The sequence below is a fragment of the Papaver somniferum genome, chromosome 2, assembly GCF_003573695.1.
Source record: "Papaver somniferum cultivar HN1 chromosome 2, ASM357369v1, whole genome shotgun sequence".
NCBI classification, from domain to species: Eukaryota; Viridiplantae; Streptophyta; class Magnoliopsida; order Ranunculales; family Papaveraceae; genus Papaver; species Papaver somniferum.
In genome coordinates this window covers 79,177,782-79,197,455 of record NC_039359.1, presented here as the reverse complement: position 1 = coordinate 79,197,455, position 19,674 = coordinate 79,177,782, and the positions used below count along the sequence as shown (strand labels likewise).

Below are 19,674 nucleotides of genomic sequence, written 5' to 3'. Positions count from 1 at the left end.
TGCGGAGCTAAACCCAATCCTTGGGGCTATGGAGGAAGCCGTTGTTTCGGTAAAAGTGATATATTTTTATTAATTAATTACAACAACTCTATTATGATTTTTCATTGAACTAAAAATTGTTTATATGATTTTGATTAGTTAGGTGTATTTTCTCTTGATAGAATATGCTTGCTTTAGGGTTTTGATATTCTATGCTTGGATTAACATCTATACTTTTGGAAATCTACATGTCTAGGCAATATTATTAGAATCAATTTGAATGTTGAGTTGCATAATTATTGTTTTATTAAATCACTAATATCAACCAATGGTGGAATCCTAGTCCCGTTCTCTCCATAATTTTCACAACATCTTTTTAATTTAGTTCGCTATTTTTATTTATTAAAAAAAATCTAAAAATTCGCTTTCACAAGTCTTGAACGAATCATATTACTACAACAACTTTGAAAATACATCACAGCAGTATCTAAGGCATCAGTCCTTTTGAGAATTCAGTGCACATTCAGTACCCAACCTGAACCCTATTAAAGTAAACAAAAGTGAAGTAAGTTATCAGGCTTTAATAGATGGGGAAAAAGAGACCACGAACTATCACATGTTGATTTGAACAAGGTTTAAACAAAGAGTATGAATGTATATCAAGTGTTGTATAAGGAATGAGGATGTAGAGACGACAAGGAGATAGAAACATACCTTGACTAGCAAAATCCTTATGCTAGTACTTCATTTGTCTTCCTAGCATTGAGCCCAGGACCTGCAAATATAACGATTACAAATGGGTAAGAATAAGAAAAGAACAAACAATGTTTATAAAACAGCTTCTGCCCCAACAAAAGAGAATCAGCAAGGCAGAAGTGTGAATGTGTGCATAACCAAACTGAAAAAGAATTAAGAATGTCTACTGCATCATTTATTAAGTTTTGAGTTGTCCATTTCACTGATGTGTGTGAATCATTTACTGCATTGATCACATTCAAGCAGTCTCCTTCCAAGTGCAACTTTGTCCATCCTTTCTACTTTTAGGGAAGAAATTAATTTATCGAGGATCAATTTATCGAAGTTCTATTGTACTCAAAATCCAATCCACCCATTTAATAAATCATACCCAAAACAACCTAAAAAGTTGAATCATGCAACCAACTAAATTCATGTGTGATGACCACGGAACCAACGACCAAGTGCCATTTTTCATCAAAGCAGTATACTCATTATCCATAGCCAGGGGCCATTGAAGATGCGATTTTGCCTGCGTATAACAACTGGGCTCGAAAAAATCATCACTAATTTTAGCATGTTTAGATGCCAAGAACATTCGGTTTAAAAATACTGTCTTTGCCTCGTGTGACCATTCCGTGCTCATTAGAAACAACCGGTAACGGTAAGGTAACTCCTGTAGGGTCGGGGTTTAGTTGCTTTGTTGTTTGAGATCTAGGAGCTGTAGGTATTTGAGGTAAATGGGTGATTAAAGATGGTGGAGAGGGTGGAATGTGGTCTGGATGGGAGATCTCAGTAGGAGTGGAAGATGGAGAAATGGGTACGTACGTCAGTGGAAATGGAAGAAGGAGAGTTAGGTACTGTTGAGTGATCAGTATATGGTTGTTGGGACATAGGTGGTTGGACATGAGTGGTAGGACATGGGTGCGGTTGAGAAGTGCATACAGTAGGATTTGAGGTTTGTTGAGATGGTGGAGGCAGCGGAGAAATGGGACGGCTGGTAGTGGACACAGATCTGACAACTAGAGGACTTGAAGTGGATAGGGTTGGTGGAGGAATTTTGCTACTAAAAACAGGGATATTAGGATAATCCCTATGGTCTAGATTGAACTGCTAGATTGGCCAAAAAGTGTTGCATGCTATTAAAAACAGGGATATTAGGCTAACCCTATAGGGTAGATTGAACTACTAGATTGATCAAAAAGTGTTGCAAATCAAGAAAAAAATGTGGGGAAAAAGTTAACACTACTTTTATCTACTTCTCTCACCTAGCATTTGCTCGCAGTTCAACTAGCAGCGACATTAAAATGCTGAATGACTCAGCGCTCATAAAGTGGTCCCAACGCTGAACGATTCAGCGTTTTGCGAATATTCCAGGGCATCAATGCTGAACAATTCAGCGCTCTTCTGGACGATGTTCCATTCAGTGTTAGTGATCAACGCTGCACCATTCAGCGCTTGACCTTTTTTCCACCAATGGCTATTTTTTTCCAGAATATCATTTTCTAAATGTTTGGCAAGTGTTTGGCAATTTGTTCCAATGGTTGTTTGTTTCAAAATTTGAGAATTTACAAAAATAAGGGAAATCTTCCGTTACATTGCAAAACAAGGTTACAATGTTTTTTGAAGAAATTAAAAAAATGCATTAAAATTAAAATAACCTAAAACATAAGAAAAATACATTGAAATTGAAATCTTACTTCTAAATAACTTAAAACATAAAAAAAGTACATTGAAATTGAAATCCTACTTCTAGATAACTTAAGACATAAAAAACTACATTGAAATTGAAATCCTACTTCTAAATAACTTAAAACATAAAAAAGTACATCGAAATTGAAACCCTACTTCTAAATAACTTAAATTATTACTAATATATCACTTTAATTTAGGGGATAAGTGGCAATCCATGACAGGCCAAAATCTCGTTCTTCCATATTTTGTAGACGGGTTTCTCCCATTCCTGTAATTCATCCAAAGGTTGTCGTAGGATCTTCATTTCTGAATCTCTTTGCTGCGTTTGTGCCAAGATTGAAGAGTTTTCCATGTTCTTTTTCAGATAATCTTCCTCTGTTTCATACTTGGCCACTCTTTGTGCTTGTGCGTTTTCAAGAAGTTCGATGAGTTTATCCATTTTTTCATCTTCTTTCTGCGATGCTTTAGCCTCACGAGCCATTTTCTTTGCTTGATCTCTCCCTCCACTTCTAACGTCATCTGTTTGTTCGAAGACCATAGGACTGTTCGGTTCAGCGTTCACCTGGACGCTTTCAGCGTTTCGCTGCTAGATTCGCCACATCATATGACTTAGGAGGTTGCCCTACCTGAAATGGATGGCCAATCTAGCTGCTAGATTAGAAGACCATAGAGGTTAGCCTTAGTAGTGTTTAAAGGAAAGAGAGAGTGTTGTACCTGTTTAAATGATGACGATGAAGGTGATTCCGCGGGGGCAGTATCATATGGAAAGGAGTTTTCAACAAAGACAACATGACGTGGCCAACAAGTTCTTCCCATGACTAACAAGTTCTTCTTGTAGGTATATGAAAGAACTTATAACCTTTTCTAGACGCATCGTATCCAAGAAACACACAAGGAGATGAGCGTGGCTCCAATTTACTACGACGATAATCACAGAGGTGAGGAAAACACAAACAACCGATGGTTTTCAGAGATAGATAATCTGGAACCTTATTAAAGAGTAATTCATATGGAGAGCGAGACCCAATTGGCAATGAAGGAACTCTATTCATAAGAAAACAAGCAGTAAAAAATGCGTCATACCAAAAATTGACTGGAATGGATTCCATAGAGAGCAAGGTTAAACCGGTTTCAAAGATATGCCTATGACGTCTTTTTACTAGACCATTTTATGCGGAAGTGTGTGGAAAAGATAATCTATGAATAGTTCCATTGTCACGAAGAATGGGTTTAATACGATTGTAATCAGTTCCATTATCAGTTTGGAATTGTTTAATTTTTGTGCTAAAAAGGTTCTCAACATGCTTAGAAAATAACAAGAAAAGAGAGACAACATCTGTTTTTTCGTGCATTGGATAAATCCAAGTAAAGCGACTAAAATCATCGACAAAAATAACATAATAACAGTAACCTTCATTAGATAAGATAGGTGCAGGACCCCAAACATCCGAAATAATTAAATTTAATGGTTTGGAGTACACAGTGGTACTAGAATGAAAAGGGAGTTTATGACTCTTATTCTCTAAGCAAGACTGACAAAAAGAAATTTTGGAATTTGAAATTTGAAATTGGAAGATGATTACGAGACGCCACAAACTTGACTGTTCGTAACACCAGATGACCTAAACGGTTGTGCCATGACTGCAATGAAGTTCGTTCTCCTACTAAAGCTGAAATTGAAGAACTAACGGGTCTCAATGTGTAGAAACCATTTTTAAGCATGCCCCGCGAAACCACCTTCCCCGTTTGTGGATCCTTCACAAGACAACTAGAATCATTAAATTCAAAGATGACATGATTATCACGGCAAAATTGGGACACAGATAGGAAATTATGGGAAACATGAGGAACATATAAGGTATTTGAGAGAAAACAATTATGAGTGGGAGTGGGTAACAAGGCCGAACATGTATGAGATATAGGTAAACTGGAACCACTATCCACCTTTGCCTGATCCGTGCCAGTGTATTCAATAGGAGCATGAAGATGGGAAATATTGTTGGTCATATGATGACAGGCACCGCTGTCAGGAAGCCAATCATAAGTATAAACTGGTGCAGCAGTGGTAGCATAAGTTTTTGGAGCAGAGCCTTGCGAAGGGTTGGGTCTTGAGTTCCTATTTGGTGGCTGCTTGCGTGGAGGATTAAATTTACGATCAAATCGCTTCCAACAGTCTTTGGAAGTGTGGTGAGGTTTGTCAAAGAGTTGAAAAATAACAGGACTCACGCTGGTATTAGATGAGGATACCTTGCCACGTTGGGAAGAAAACTTGACAGCATTCGCTTGAGGCTGCATAAGAGACCTATTCTGCTTGTCAATACGACGTTCATAAGACAAGAGGTGAGTCTCAAAAGTTTCAACAATAAAACGATCCATTGATGTTTGTAGAGAAGCATAAATAGTTTCAAAGGATGAATCAAGTCCATCGAGTAAGATATGGCGAAGTTCCATATCGGATATAGGGTGACCAGTAGAGACGAGAGAATCTGCAAGTTGGTTAGCATGGGCTAAATATTCTGTAATAGATCTGTTACCTTTTTGAATATACTGGAGTTCACGTTGAATAGCCAAAATATTAGCCTCGGATTTGGAGGCAAGCAACTCATCGATCTTTGTCCATGCTGTAGCACTAGAGGTACAACCACGAACTTTAGCTAGAATAGGTGCTGAAAGGGATGAAAATAACCACCCAAGTAGGATTTTATCTTCACGAATCCAAGTGGTAAAGGCTGGATTTGGAAGACCATCAACAACAACAGGTGGACGAGGCTTTGCGCCAGTAAAGTAATGTTCAAGATCATAACCTTGAAGATAGGGTTCAAACTGTGCTTTCCAAATCAACAGATTCATGTTGTCAAGTTTGATGGTAATTGCATTTTGAAGAACTGCCATGGCCGATTTTAAAGAAGAAGTCGAAGACGAGATAGAAACATAGATGTTGTGGTTAATTATGGGAATAGTCTCTGAGGTGGTAGAAGCGGAAGAGTTGGAAGTGGCCATAGGATCGATGTTAGGATGATACCAAGTTAGAACAAGGTATTTTCTGTAGGTTTCTCAATCGATGAGAAGAACCTTAAAAGATGATACATTTATAGATCAGTATATGGTTACATTCTTGAATTACAAGATTCAGATAACTAATTTATGGAAACCATATATACTGACATAACTAAAAATAATCCTAGTTGTTTACAGACTGTAGAAGAGGCAATGTCGTACATGCTCTAACACTTTACCAATGTCGCGTATCTCTTTCGCTCCTGCTCTTTCTAGGTTTCTCTTCTTTCTCGCCTTTAGTCGATATGTTTGACTTCGTATGGCCATTCCTTTTATACAGTTACACTAATTGGGCTTTGGCAACTCAATTATTCCATAATTCAAAAAATTTAACAAAAACTAAATCACCGTTGAAACATCACCTGATTAAGAACAACTCTAAAATTGGGAAAAAATTTGCTCAATCGAAATAATCTCTTACTGAGTCTCTATATTGAAACCCTAGATAATAAATAGTAGGTTTTTTAGTGTAGAGATTAAACAAGAGGGTTCAAGAAAAACTGATCGAGGAAGAAGTAAAAGCTATATGTTGTTGCTGGCATCAGTGAGATGGTGATAGTGGTGTACGATCTGAAGCAAGAGAATAGGAAGAAAGAGAAGAAGACATGGCTGCTCTTCTGTGCTCGTTGAAGAAGGAAGAGAAAAAGAAAAGATAATTGTGGGAATGGGGGTTATAATGCTTGATAGATAGGTATTTCCAAGTCTTCTTAACAGTTACAAAATTTGGGCAGAACAAAAGTAGAAAGTGTTCCCTTGCACACGCTCGTTTCACATGATTTAAATACAACAGTTACTAATAGAAAAAGAAGTTGGGCCGTTACAAATCAATATAAAATTCGTAATTGAAAATGGGCTATTACTAAATTTTAGTAACTGAAATTTGTAGTTGCGAATTAGTAACAACCACATTTCCGTTACTTATTTTAGTTTCTAATATGCAAATATGGTATAGTGTAATCAAGCCTGTCTAGCCCGTGAAAGAATTTTCCAGAAGTCTTGTTGCCCAAATTTCTTTCATATCAAGTTTGTATCAGAATTAGCATATAAATAACTATATAAATATACATGTATCCAAAACCCTAGGTTAGCTAACCACATACAAGATTATTGTAATCATCATATCAATACAAAATCACTCCCTACAGGATTCATCTGTGGATGTAGGCAGCACTTGCCGAACCACGTTAAATTCTCTATCTTCACTATTATTTTTCATATGTATTCTAACCTAATTCATATCATCATCATCAAATTATCATGTTTAGTGCCTAAAAATAATTTTGGGTACAAACAAATATCACCAAGGATACAAATATATTTATTGACAATTTTGTTTTTGTCTTTTTGTGTTAATTTTTCTTCCCATACAAATTCGATATTTGGGGATGCTAGATTATCAACTGAAACTAATTTAATTAATATTTTTATTTTACAAATGCTTTCCATTAAAACTTTGAGTAATATAATGCATATCTACTTATAAATTACAAAATTAATTGTTTATCATTGATAAAATTCGATATAATCATTCGTTAATATGAGACCAATACTTTGGTCCTTCCTCTCGAGATCTCCGTGCATGTCTTCTTGTTAATGTTGTTATTGGTACCGGAGCTCGCGGTACTTGCTCGTGTATAACTGTATCATTGCGGCAGTCAGCGTCTAAATCAACATCCATTTTGTGACCCCCCAATTACTAAACCTGCTTAGCTAATAAGATTACAACCTAATTGAAGAATCAATTCCAGATTAGCGATTTTAAGAAATATAATTACATAAAGTGAACTAAAACCAAACTTAAACCCAACACTTTGATATTTATATATGAAGAACTGTCAAATGATATTGATATATTAGTATGATGTCTTATAATAAATAACAACACACATATACAAAAGGTACATAAAAGTAACACAATTCGCTAACGCGTTAAACTAAGAAAACGGGTATCTTGACGTGCACCATTTGTTCTGGTAACTGAAACTGAAATGGTAACGAGTGAGCACATCATCCCAAAAGGGTTCTCAATAAAAACATGTAAATCTCAAGTAATCACTAACATGATTCACAGTTCTAAAAGAGTAACAGAAATTGAAAGAAACAAGAAGAAACTAATCATTCAGAAATTTATACAACACGAAGCAAGTGTCACTCTAACCTCGCCAAACTCATTGGAGAAGACGACGCAAGAGCAACCCTAATCAATAATAATAACATCGTCCACATAGAGTGCCCATACAAACCATGATTCATAATATTACCATCAAGATCAGAAAGTTAGAAAAACAAGTATGATATGCACACGAGTGATTTCCCCAAAATAAAATAGTATACAATAATATTCAAACGGATGACTTACCGCCTACTAATACTATTGCCGACGGATGACTTACCGCTCTACTATCTTAATAAGCATTAACATTCAAACGGATGACATACCGCCCTACTAAATGAAATAGTTATAATAATATTCAAATGGATGACTTACGTCCCTACTAATACTATTGCTGACGGATGACTTACCGCCCTACTTAACTTAGCTAAGATTCGTGGGGTAACATGGACACTCTTCGCGGGAAAATCACACAACGCGTATTAGATACACAAAATTACATGTAAAGCAAATATCGTATAATGCAATTACAATATACATTCCTACAGATAGTAAAATCACATTACGCTCGCAAAAGAAGAAACTCAATGTTTACAAGAAGGTTACAAGTTCCCATCTGTTTTGAAGGCAAGCCATGCCTACCTCTAGATCCATGATCCACTGGTTCATCCTTTGAATCGATCGTTGTTAATTAAGACTAACTGTAAATCACACAACCACTCTAATAAATTATCCAAAAGACTTACACAAGAATCATACAATTCTATCTAATGGTTCTAAACCCATTTATGGTTCAATGCCTTTTCATTATCTATCTTTAGCTCATCTAAGAATATCTACAACTTGTAGAAGCAACCAAAAGTTAATTCGGACCATAAGGTTCCAATTCATGTTCATTGGAAAAACTGGCTCTAAGTTCGTGCCCAACAAACCGGCCCGTTAAACTAAGGTTCAGTCCATAAGAGTCAACTAATGGTCACTAACAGTCAATGTACGTCCAGGGTAAACTAGTCAAAGTCCAAGGTCAAACCAGTCAACTCATTGAGTTGAATCAGCGTTTACTAAGTTAACTCAACCCAGTCAGAAAACCTGAGTCAGGTAAGTCAGTTAAGCTGACAAAACTGAATGGCCAAAGGTTAGGCCATGGGCAGAAACTACAAGCTTTGTTGCGCCATAATGGTGCAACTCAAACACAGATGTATTACAACATCAATCATAAAACTTCACCCTCTTCTTTAATATTTCATCCTTAATTCGTTTATTCAAAACAATCTTGAATTACAATTACAATTACGAACTCTGATTACCTGCAATTGCAGCTTCTAGCAATATATCTCACTAAACTGAATGACCGCCAGTTTCAGATTAACAACAACTAAAAAGACAAGGGTACCCAAATATACCTCAATCTAAAAATTTTCCTACCTATAAGTCCTTTCTCCGAAAGTGATTGTCTATGGACTGAGTCGAGACAATGCAACTAATCGGTTCACACTTCGTGTGATCGTCTATGGATACGAGATCGAGACAATACAACAACAAAGTATGTTTACTTGATAAAAAGGTTCGAACTTAACCAAGCACAATAGGATTACTTATGAAGTAAATAGTAATTAACGTTTTGTGTAATTTACTTTAGTTATAATAAAACAATTATAATGCGGAAATATAAAGTAAATGACACAACAAGATCTTGTTAACGAGGAAACCGCTAATGCAGAAAAACCCCCGGACCTTGTCCAGAATTGAATACTCCCAGGATTAAGACGCTATACAAAATAACACAATTTCGTATAGTTGAGACCAAGAAACTAAACCTATAGTTCACCTACTTCCGTCTGTATTCCCACGCCTCCAACTTATGAATAAGTCGCATACTTGAAACAATTCCTTTGGTTCGTATTCCAAACAGTAAAGGAACAAAAAATCTGTTTGGTATCAACTCTCTTCAACCAAATTATATGAGTCGGACAAATGCTCTTCTGTTTATCTTAGCATAAACTCCTTCCTCAGGTCCTTAGATCTATCTTATGTTCAATTACCAAAGTAATCGTTACATTTTTTAATCAACACTCTTAATCCAAAGAATTGTGTTGATGCCGATCTACTCAACTAATCAATCCAATTCTATCACAAGAATAAAACTGATTATAGTTGGATCCTCTTTTCACCGAAACAAGTATTGTGCACACCAAACATTATGAACCTCAAATCAGAAATCTTCAATATCTTCTTTGTCTTCAAATCTTCTTAGATCTTCAATAAATACCTGCACACAACAACTTCAATATCTTGTGATCAATCACGCACAGAACGGAGTCTGTTAACAATGGATTATCACAAGATTGTCTTTAGCACTAACAACAGTCTAAAGATCCCTGTCGAAACTCCGAACTAGTTTGAGTGAATCTTATATCATAAGAGAAGATCCCCAAGTATAAACAAACTAGGTGCAATAAAAGTTCAACCACCGTTAGTCAATCAAATCAATCGAAAACAAAGGATAAACCACATTTATCTAGTTTCCCACCAACGGTACTAATAAAGATTCTTAATCCCAAAGAAAAGTATTAGATCATTGCTCGCTCGAACTCGCATGCGTTGCTATCTCAAGCATGTTTGTCAATGTTAGTGATCAAAACTATAAGTCTTGATTTCTAGTCTATTATAGCTAAGTCTCGGACTAGGATAGAAAGTGTTATTGAGATGAAGGACTTCATGGAGATTCATCATACAAGTAGAAGAACTACTCAAGGAACCGGTGGAACTTCTCGACAAAAAGGTATGTGAAGACTTGAACTTATCTATCATTAAAAAATCTATCTACTCTATCTCCTACTCTTTGAGACAAGAAATCGTATGCTATATATATAGACTTGGATTATACACATTTGGTATTTCGAGCCGAGTATACCTCGCCTATCTATATCTCGAAATATGTGTTGGTAAGCTTTTCTCCTCGATCAATTTTATCTTTACCATGTGACAAAAGTCATAACCAATGGTGTAACAACTATATAACGTCCTCAAAGAATGTTTCAATGATTGAAATGAGAGTTTAGATTACATAACCAATGGTGGACATAAACATTATTGTGGAAACACATTTATGTATAAGTCCTATTCCTTGAACCAAAGTTTGCGAACTTTGTTGATCAAGAGAACAGGAAGAATGGCGTGAGCCAAGTACGCAAACTGCCGAAGTTCTGAAACCCGAGAATTTCTGCTGGAGTTGACAAACTACTTGCGTGAAGCTAAGTCCGCGAACCCAGTCCGCGAACCGGCGAAGTTCTCATACCCCAGAATTTCTGCTGGAGTTTGTAAACTCTGCCCGGTAACTTAAGTCCGCGAACCTAGTCTGCGAACTTGAGAAGGTTATATATCTGAAGATGATTTCTGAACTTAAACTTAAAAGGATTAAGGAATGCAGTTTGCAAATCGTGGATATAAAAGATCATGAACCGATTCAAGTGAATCAAATCATCTTTGCTTCAATTGTGTCTTGTGTAGTACATAAGATTTCCTTGCAATTGAACAACTCTCTAACTAGTTCATTTGAAGTCATTTGAACTAGTTATGGTGAAGAAGAACATGGTTGATATGAAATGCTCATATGGCTAACCTTTTGGTTAACTATTGTTGAACCAACAAGTGCATACGTTTGGGTACGGTTAACAAACCTAAAAGCGTGCATTGTCAAGTGTGTGTAACAAGATAAGTTTTCGATCTAACGGTTGAGAAATATTAGCTTGAATCTAAATCAGGTTTTCATCTAACGGTGAATATCGAATCCTTTGTTACTAAGCTAACATTGATTGCAAAACCTGATTTGAAAGACTATATAAAGGAGACATATAGTATTGTGCAAAACTAATCCCCACACCTTACGTGCGATAGTAGTTTGCGTGCTAGAGTCGATTCTCCTTTAACCTTTGGTTTTCTTCTTTTAAAACCAGGTTAACGACTTAAAGACTTCATTGGGATTGTGAAGCCATACCGATATTACTTTTATCGTAGTTGTGTGATCTGATCTTGCATCTTATATCGTACGAGTACAATCAGATTGATTGTCTTGAGATTGATATCTCCGTTAGGCAAGATATAAAAAGTAATCACAAACATCTTCGTCTCGTTGTCTGTGATTCCGCAACATCTTGTTTCGCTACCATACGATTAAGATTGTTATGAGGTGATTGATAACTCTAGGCTGTTCTTCGGGAATATAAGACCGGATTATCAATTGGTTCATGTTCACCTTGATTATTATCAAAAGACGGATCAAAACCTTTAAGGTTTATCTGTGGGAGACAGATTGATCCTTTGATAGACTTGTCTGTGCGAGACAGATTTTTTTATTGTCAAAGCCTACGATTTTGGGTCGTAGCAACTCTTAGTTGTGGGTGATATCAGCTAAGGGAATCAAGTGAGCAGTATCCTGCTGGGATCATAGGCGTAGGAGCATAACTGTACCTTGGATCAGTGGGAGATTGATTGGGGTTCAACTACATTCCAGTCCAAAGTTAGCTTGGAGTAGGCTAGTGTCTGTAGCGGATTAATACAGTGTGTGTTCAATCTGTACTAGGTCCCAGGGTTTTTCTGCATTTGCGGTTTCCTCGTTAACAAAATTTTTGGTGTCTGTGTTATTTCAATTTCCGCATTATATTGTTTTATCTTTATAATTAAAATAATACAAGTTGTGCATTAGATCATCAATTAGAGTAATCCAACCTTTGGTTGTTGATTGCCATTGATTGATCCTTGGATATTGGTCTTTGGTACCATCCATGTTATTCCTTGTGTTTGATTAAAGACTCGCTGATTTCTATTAGCTTGAGTAAATCAAAACAAGAGAGATATATTAACTCCTTGAGATACTTTTACCTAGATTGAGTCTGACTGTCTAGAAAGTATTTCGTAGTTAGTCCATACAGATTGCTAAGCGAAATATTGGGTGGTGTTGTTAGACCCCCGCTCTTTCAAAGACTTTAAAATGAGCGGCCGTAAGAGATTTTTCCTAATTAGGTTACTCTCCTCTCCGAATAGGCGGCTTCACCAGTAGCAGCACAACAAGAGGTAGTTTGCTGTTAAGAAGGATTAGTTTGCTAGAAATGCAAACTTCAATTTTTATAGACAAGGAAGTTTGGACACCAAGGAATTTCCAAAACCGAAAACATTCTCAAGATATTCATTAAAGCACAAATTCGGTTTCCATGATTCCTGGAAATGCTCTGTCCAAAAATAATGATCGAAATCTCTTGAGAAATCTCTAATTAGTAAATGCACATTACTAATTCTTATTTTCCTAAAAATGAAATTAATAACCTTAGTTAAAAGATTCTTAACTTATTTATGTTTCGGTCCTGGGATTCTCTTCCCTTAGATATTAAGGAATAACTTTGAACAATTAAAGATTAACATTCACAACACATGTTCAAAGTATGTCGACATCCTTACTTTGTAAGTCCTCTTTCATACTTACATCCTTGAAACCGATTTTCCACACTTCTAAACAAGTTTAGAATTGGTTCATCCGACTTTCAAGAACTACGTGATTGATCAAAGAACATTCAATCACAAAACATAGGTGTAACGGTTCTACCAAAACAAGTTTTGGTTCTACCTCCATGTGAGTACTGTGCATAGTCACGCTATCTTTCCAAAATTCGGTTGACTAGGTACTAGGATCGGTTCCCCACATATATATGGTATCTAAATTATATGTGTTGCACATGTCCGTAGGATCAGTTTCCCTTTGCCTAAAAACGTGTAATACCATGATTTCGGTAGTGGTTCTCCGATGAATTGGAATATAAGTAATGATTTGTCCTTTCCTAACACCGAGGCCTTTTCAGCACAATTGGCTCTAGAGTTGGCAGAAAACTCCGCATTTAAGTGTGCTCAGGTGGGAGCAATCCAGGGATAGGTGACCTCCCGGGAAGTTGCTTCTAGATGACCGCAGCGATGCCCTTTGAAAACCTCAGACTATCGGATACCTGCAGTGGCTAAGTGGGGGAAGTATCGGTGGAGGGACGTGTCATTACAAATGGTATCAGGTCCGACGAAGGGTCACCTACCGAGGGTGGGAAGGTACACTGGACGGGGTTGGTCCAGGTACTTCTCATGAGGGGTAAGGAACGTCGGAGATCTGGGCTTGAGGATATATTTTGGAGTCGAGGACGACTCCAATTTAAGGTGGTGGTATTGTAATACCCCGATTTCGGTAGTGATTCGCCGATGAATTGGAATATAAGTAATGATTTGTCATTTCCTAACATCGAGGACTTTTCAGCACAATTGGCTCCAGAGTTGCCGGAAAACTCTGCATTTAATTGTGCTCGGGCGGGAGTAATCCAGGGATGGGTGACCATCCGGGAAGTTTCTGTTGGATTACCGCACAAATGCCCGGTGAAAAACCCACACTGCCGGATAACCGCAGTGGTTAAGTGGGGACAATATCGGTGGAGGGACGGGTCATTTCAAATGGTATCAGAGCCGACGACGGTTCACCCGCCGAGGGTGGGAAGGTACGCTGGACGGGGTTGGTCCAGGTACTTCTCATGAGGGGTAGGGAACGTCGGAGATCTGGGCTTGAGGATATATTCCGGATTCGAGGACGACTCCAATTTAAGGTTGTGGTATTGTAATACCCCGATTTCGGAAGTGGTTCACCGATGAATTGGAATGTAAGTAATGATTTGTCCTTTCCTAACACCGAGGCCTTTTCAGCACAATTGGCTCCAGAGTTGGCAGAAAACTCTGCAGTTAAGCGTGCTCGGGCGGGAGAAATCCAGGGATGGGTAGCCTCCCGGGGAAGTTGATGCTGGATGACCGCAGCGATGCCCGTTGAAAACCTCACATTGTCGTATAACCGCAGTGGCTAAGTGGGGACAGTATCGGTGGAGGTTTCGGTGGAGGGACGGGTCATTACAAAGCGTGTTGCACATGTCTATAGGATCGGTTCCCTTTCTGCTGTAAACTTGATGCACCTCATATAAGGATCGATTCCCCTTTGTGATGTACTGCACCTCTTACTAGGATCGGTCCCCCTTTACCCAGATTTGGTCAGACATAAAATCACAAACTCGATCATACATCTCAGGTGATTACTTAAGATCGGTTTCACTAATAAAAGTCATACCAATACATAAGTCAGGCCTTTGTGAATAGTTTTACCAAGAACACAAACAAGTCATGAACGATTATACTAATCACACATATTGGTTGTTCACAAGATATGCAATGAATAACAATACCAATAACACCTGGCGATTTCCTTTTCAATTCACAAACCAAGTTCATGAATTTACTTCCTTAGAAGACATGTAAAACATTGTTCCCTAGGATGAAATCCTCACCTCATACCCATACATAATCACAATAGCATTTAAACGATTATGTCGATGTCTTATCTACAAAGTTTAATGGTTAAACAATAAACCTCGTATTGTATTCCTTAATACTATGTCCATCTAGAGTTCAATCATGCTTCGCAGTTTTGTTTTCAATATGCACTACTTGAAAGATACGTTAGGGATCGAAACGGTTCAAGTCAAATATCACTAACCTCTAGTGGAAGGATGATGTTGTCGTTGTAGCTCATTGCTTCTTCACATCTTCAAGTCTTCGCAATACTTGTAATGTATCATATCCTAATACTTTCAATCTAACCTATACGAAGTTGACTCTAGTACATAATCAAGCGACTCTTAACATGAGTTTTGATTCACTAAAATATGACAACTAAACTTGACATACCAACGCTTGGTGGTTTCAACCAAGCAATGCTCTAACAACAACTAAAATTCAATACCACACAACAAACACTCATCCTTGAATTTCATTCCAACATCCTTGCCATAACCTAAACACATTTCATCTAATAGAACTTCAACTCAAGTAATTCTGCATATTCAACTCCACATAACACTGCCAACACAACATCACCTGTAACTTCAGTTCAATTCATTTATACAAACCATCACCTTCATCTCCATCGATATCTATTACTACCACTAGTCTTCACATTTAATTTTCCTTACATAGTTCATTCCATGGTTGTAACACCAGCAGTATCACCACCAAATCCATACATTCATTTCAATGACAAAACATATTATCATCTACATATTTCCTGCATCAACCCAACATATGACAGTTCTTTGTCACCCAATACAATTCAACACACCACCATTTCAGCCTAAATATCCTCAGCTGATACATCAAAATAAGATGAACTAACTCCCTGTGGATCATCATAAGCCTAACATACAACTACAACATCACAGATTCGCATATCCATTTAAATCTTATCTCATTAATAATCTCCAAAACTCAACTCCGAAAATAATAAATTTATTAAATTTACAAAGGAAGACAATTACCTCAAGATAGCTTCATTCAAGCAACTGAGTCAAATTCTTCTTTGCTTCGACTTGATTCAGCCAAACACCTCAAATCCACTATCAATATATCACTTAAATTCAACCAATACTCATCAATCTTCATCCTCTTCACTGATCTCAGAAACCCTAAAATTGATTCTCGATCCTCTATTTTCCAATTCAAGTTCAGTAGATAACTCGAACTCTTCATATCAATCATACCCGCCTTTAATCTTTCCGTTAGACCAACAACTTCATCTTGTGATCCTTCTTTATAATTTCTCCAATATCAGATACTAACTCCTCTATTTTACGTTCAATACACAACACTCATCTCTTATTGATTGATTTCATACTCACTCTCATCGAGTTCCTCAACCAACACCATCTTTCAGAAACCCTAACTTTCTCATTTCTCGAATCGGCTTCATCCTAAAATAAATCCACAACATGCTACCACCATAACTTGATTCTCTTAAAAAATATCCTACAATGATCGATCTCAGAGTCTTAGAACACTCACAGAATCGCCAGAGGCGAAGAATAGGAGAAGAAGAAAGAAAGAAGAAGAAGAAAATGATTTTCGTCCACGAAAATTAAATCGATCAACCTCTCAATGCAAGTAGAGATCGTACTTACAAACACGCGAAAACTAACTCATTTTAAATGAGTTTGAAACAAAATGAAATGAAATACAAACCTATATGTCTCTCTACAACTAAGATTTAAAATTTGTAGCTTCAGGTTCAACTATGCTGATTTAGGTTCTAACAAATAGGGAAGTCTAAGTTCCTCATACTAACTTTCTAGTTTAATGGATTAATGGTTCTAAATATATGTAAAGCTTCTCAATAAGTTTCTATAAGATTATGCATCAATCAATATTATTAACCTCACTACTTCTCTAATGTTGGATTCACTAAATGCTCATAATTTCAAACTAATTGTTCTCTAACTTCAATAAGCTTCTAAACCATAACGCATTTGGTTTGACCTACAATTTTTTTTTTTTACTTCAAAGCTGTGGATGGGGAAAAACGGGTCGCCGGTTTTTGGGAAAGTGAAGAGTTGAGCGTGCTGTCGAGACTCCTCAGCCGGCAAAATGTTAATCCTCACACAGATGCACCGCTGCAAATGGGGTTCTTAGATTCGGGAAATAAATTTGTATGACTCCGGCCTAAACCAAAACAATGGCCGTTTCAGAGTCAATTCGGTCGCAAAGAGGGAAATGGGTTGATCTGTAGGAGGGAAGCTGAGAATTGTGTGGATCAATGATGATCAAGGATCGTGGATGTGTTGTGGGTTTCTGCAATAATTTGTGAACTGTTGAGTTCGAATAAGTTCTGGAAGATTGATGAATTCTTGAGAGTAGTTACTCGAGAAATTCTTTGTGGATGATTACTGATGTAATTCTTGTTTTGCAATCATGGATTCAGAGACTTATTTATACTGTCATAGTAGTGAACACATTAATCCCTGCAAGTGTGACGGTTTCGTGAGTGAAAGAGTTGGAAAGTGGGAGATCGTGGTAAAGTCAGTTCCATGTCGTGTGGAGACTTTACTGATCGTGCACCCACTAATTTTCTAACTCCTTCAACCGTTTGCACCACTTACTCACACTTCTCGTCGTGGATGTATGCACATGCCGTAGGCCGCAAGACCAAAACCCTAAGTGATATCCCCCCATTTGTTACGTGATTGATGTCTCACGAATCGTGAATTCTGCAAGGCAGACGTGTTTTAATTAGTCAGTTGTTGACTGTTTAGACAATGAGTCTAGATTTTGTTGAATCGAGCATGAGTGATGAATGCTCAGCGATTCAGTGAATTATTGACCAGTATTTGAGTGGTTGAGCAAGTACTGCTCAATTCTGCAAATCACTGAATATTGAGAATTTGACAAGCAACTGAGCAAGTATTGCTCAATTCGAAAGATTACTGAATATTGTTAGTTGGATCAATATTCGGGCAATTGAGCAAGTATTGCTCGATTCGGCGAATTATTTACTGGTGACGTGACCCAATAAAATATTAATTAAAATATTGGTAGATTACCGAATAATATATAATTAATTTAGATGTTGATTGTTGGATCAACATAATTTAATGTTTGAACTTGCTCAGAATGCTGATTTCATGAGCGTTTGTTCGAAACCCTAATATTTAATCAATCCTTCATCGATTGGAAAATTGCTGAAAATTGATCATGAGTGAAGAGGGACCGACCACTTGGGATGATGGGCGTCCATGTGGTGCCCAGTGCTCGAGTGAGCATGCACCAGGGTTCTCAGTTTTGAGAGTTGGTGAAAGAATGATGATTAAATGTCGGTTTCATCATTTTCTGAAATATTGTTAGGTTCAGCATTAGGTGATAAAACCTAGGTATGAGAGATGTAGGACCAACCAAGAGGCCATATGACCGGCTCTTAGTAGTCACGTGACCAATTGTTGGCCGTTTGAAGAATCCTCCAGTTGGTTGGAGAGAGTTTGGGCCCAGTATGAGCAATTGAGCAAATTACGTCATAATTATGAAAACATGTGGGACCGACTTTGTGCAAGCCCTAGGAATGACTCTGGTCGGTCATGAAGGCATGCACGTGTTGCCATGGTGTCCGTGTATCCATACTGAGAGTTTCAGTATTTTCTGATGCGCGTTCGAGCAACATTGTGAATATTCAGAAGAGTTTCATCTTGGCTGAAACTCTTGATTTTTGTTGGAATGAGCATGTATGCTCAATTCATAAATATTTTAATAAATCATGAATTTTGCTCAAACCCAGGGGTTTCATGAATTGAGGAAAATAATAATTATGAAAAGTTAGGGTTTGCAAGGTGTGAGACCGGCCATGGCTTGGGCATGGCCGGCCGGCTAGGTTGCCCGGTCCAGCACACCTTTCCCTATTTTATAATATTATTCTTCATGAATCCTTGAAGTTATGGAGAATCCTTGAAGTTATGGAGAATCCATGAGTTTTTGTTGAAACAAGGGAGCTTCATGAGTTGAGGGAAATAATAATTATGAAAAGTTAGGGTTTCCAAGGTGTGGGACCGACTACGGCTTGGGCATTGCCGGCCGGCTATGTTTCCCGATCCCGCACGCCTTTCCCTAATTTTATATTATTTTCCATGAGTTCATCAAAATATGGAGAAACCGTGAGTTTTTCTCAAACAAGGAAAGTTGCTGGGATGAGGGAGTTTTCATGAGTTCATGAAAATGATAAAATAAGAAAAATAATGGGAGAGGCATGGGTCCGGCCACACCTATGGCACGGCCGGCCGGCCGGTGGGCCCGCCCCATGGTCGCCTCTCCACTATTTTATTATTATTATTTGTTTATCCCTCCTATTTTGTGTAAGATTCCTCGTTTTCCATATTTTTGAATACTCGTTTGTGCATCTGGGCGCTCAGTCATGCATCATTGTCGAGTACACTTGCACCATTTTATGGGGCTTACTCAGTGGTGGTCCAGATGCCCGGTTGCTGAGTATTTATTACTAATTTATGAAATTCAGTGGTGAATAATTCATGAAACTGAGTAATAAATATGAGTATTTTTTTTATCATCAATTCATAGGATCAACCGTGGATTCGACCACGAATTCAGAATAATAAAATAGGTGTTACCATTCCATGGGATCTTAGATTCGACCATGAAATCAGAGTAAAAAAATAAGTGGTGATATTACCATTTCATGAGACCAGCCGTGGGTTCGA

At 37.5% G+C, this 19,674-nt stretch overlaps 1 long non-coding RNA gene across 2 annotated transcripts; it reads right to left on the bottom strand.

The window, feature by feature from the left end:
- Window positions 1-363: 363 nt before the first annotated feature.
- On the bottom strand, window positions 364-1,515 carry LOC113353609. Of its 2 annotated transcripts, XR_003361402.1 has the most exons (3): window positions 1,106-1,515; window positions 694-754; window positions 422-521 (listed from the first exon to the last, which is right to left on the bottom strand). It is a non-coding gene; the product is annotated as an uncharacterized LOC113353609 (long non-coding RNA). The 2 variants fall into 2 exon arrangements; XR_003361401.1 differs by having other exon boundaries at window positions 364-521; window positions 694-1,515.
- Between the last annotated feature and the right edge of the window lie 18,159 nt (window positions 1,516-19,674).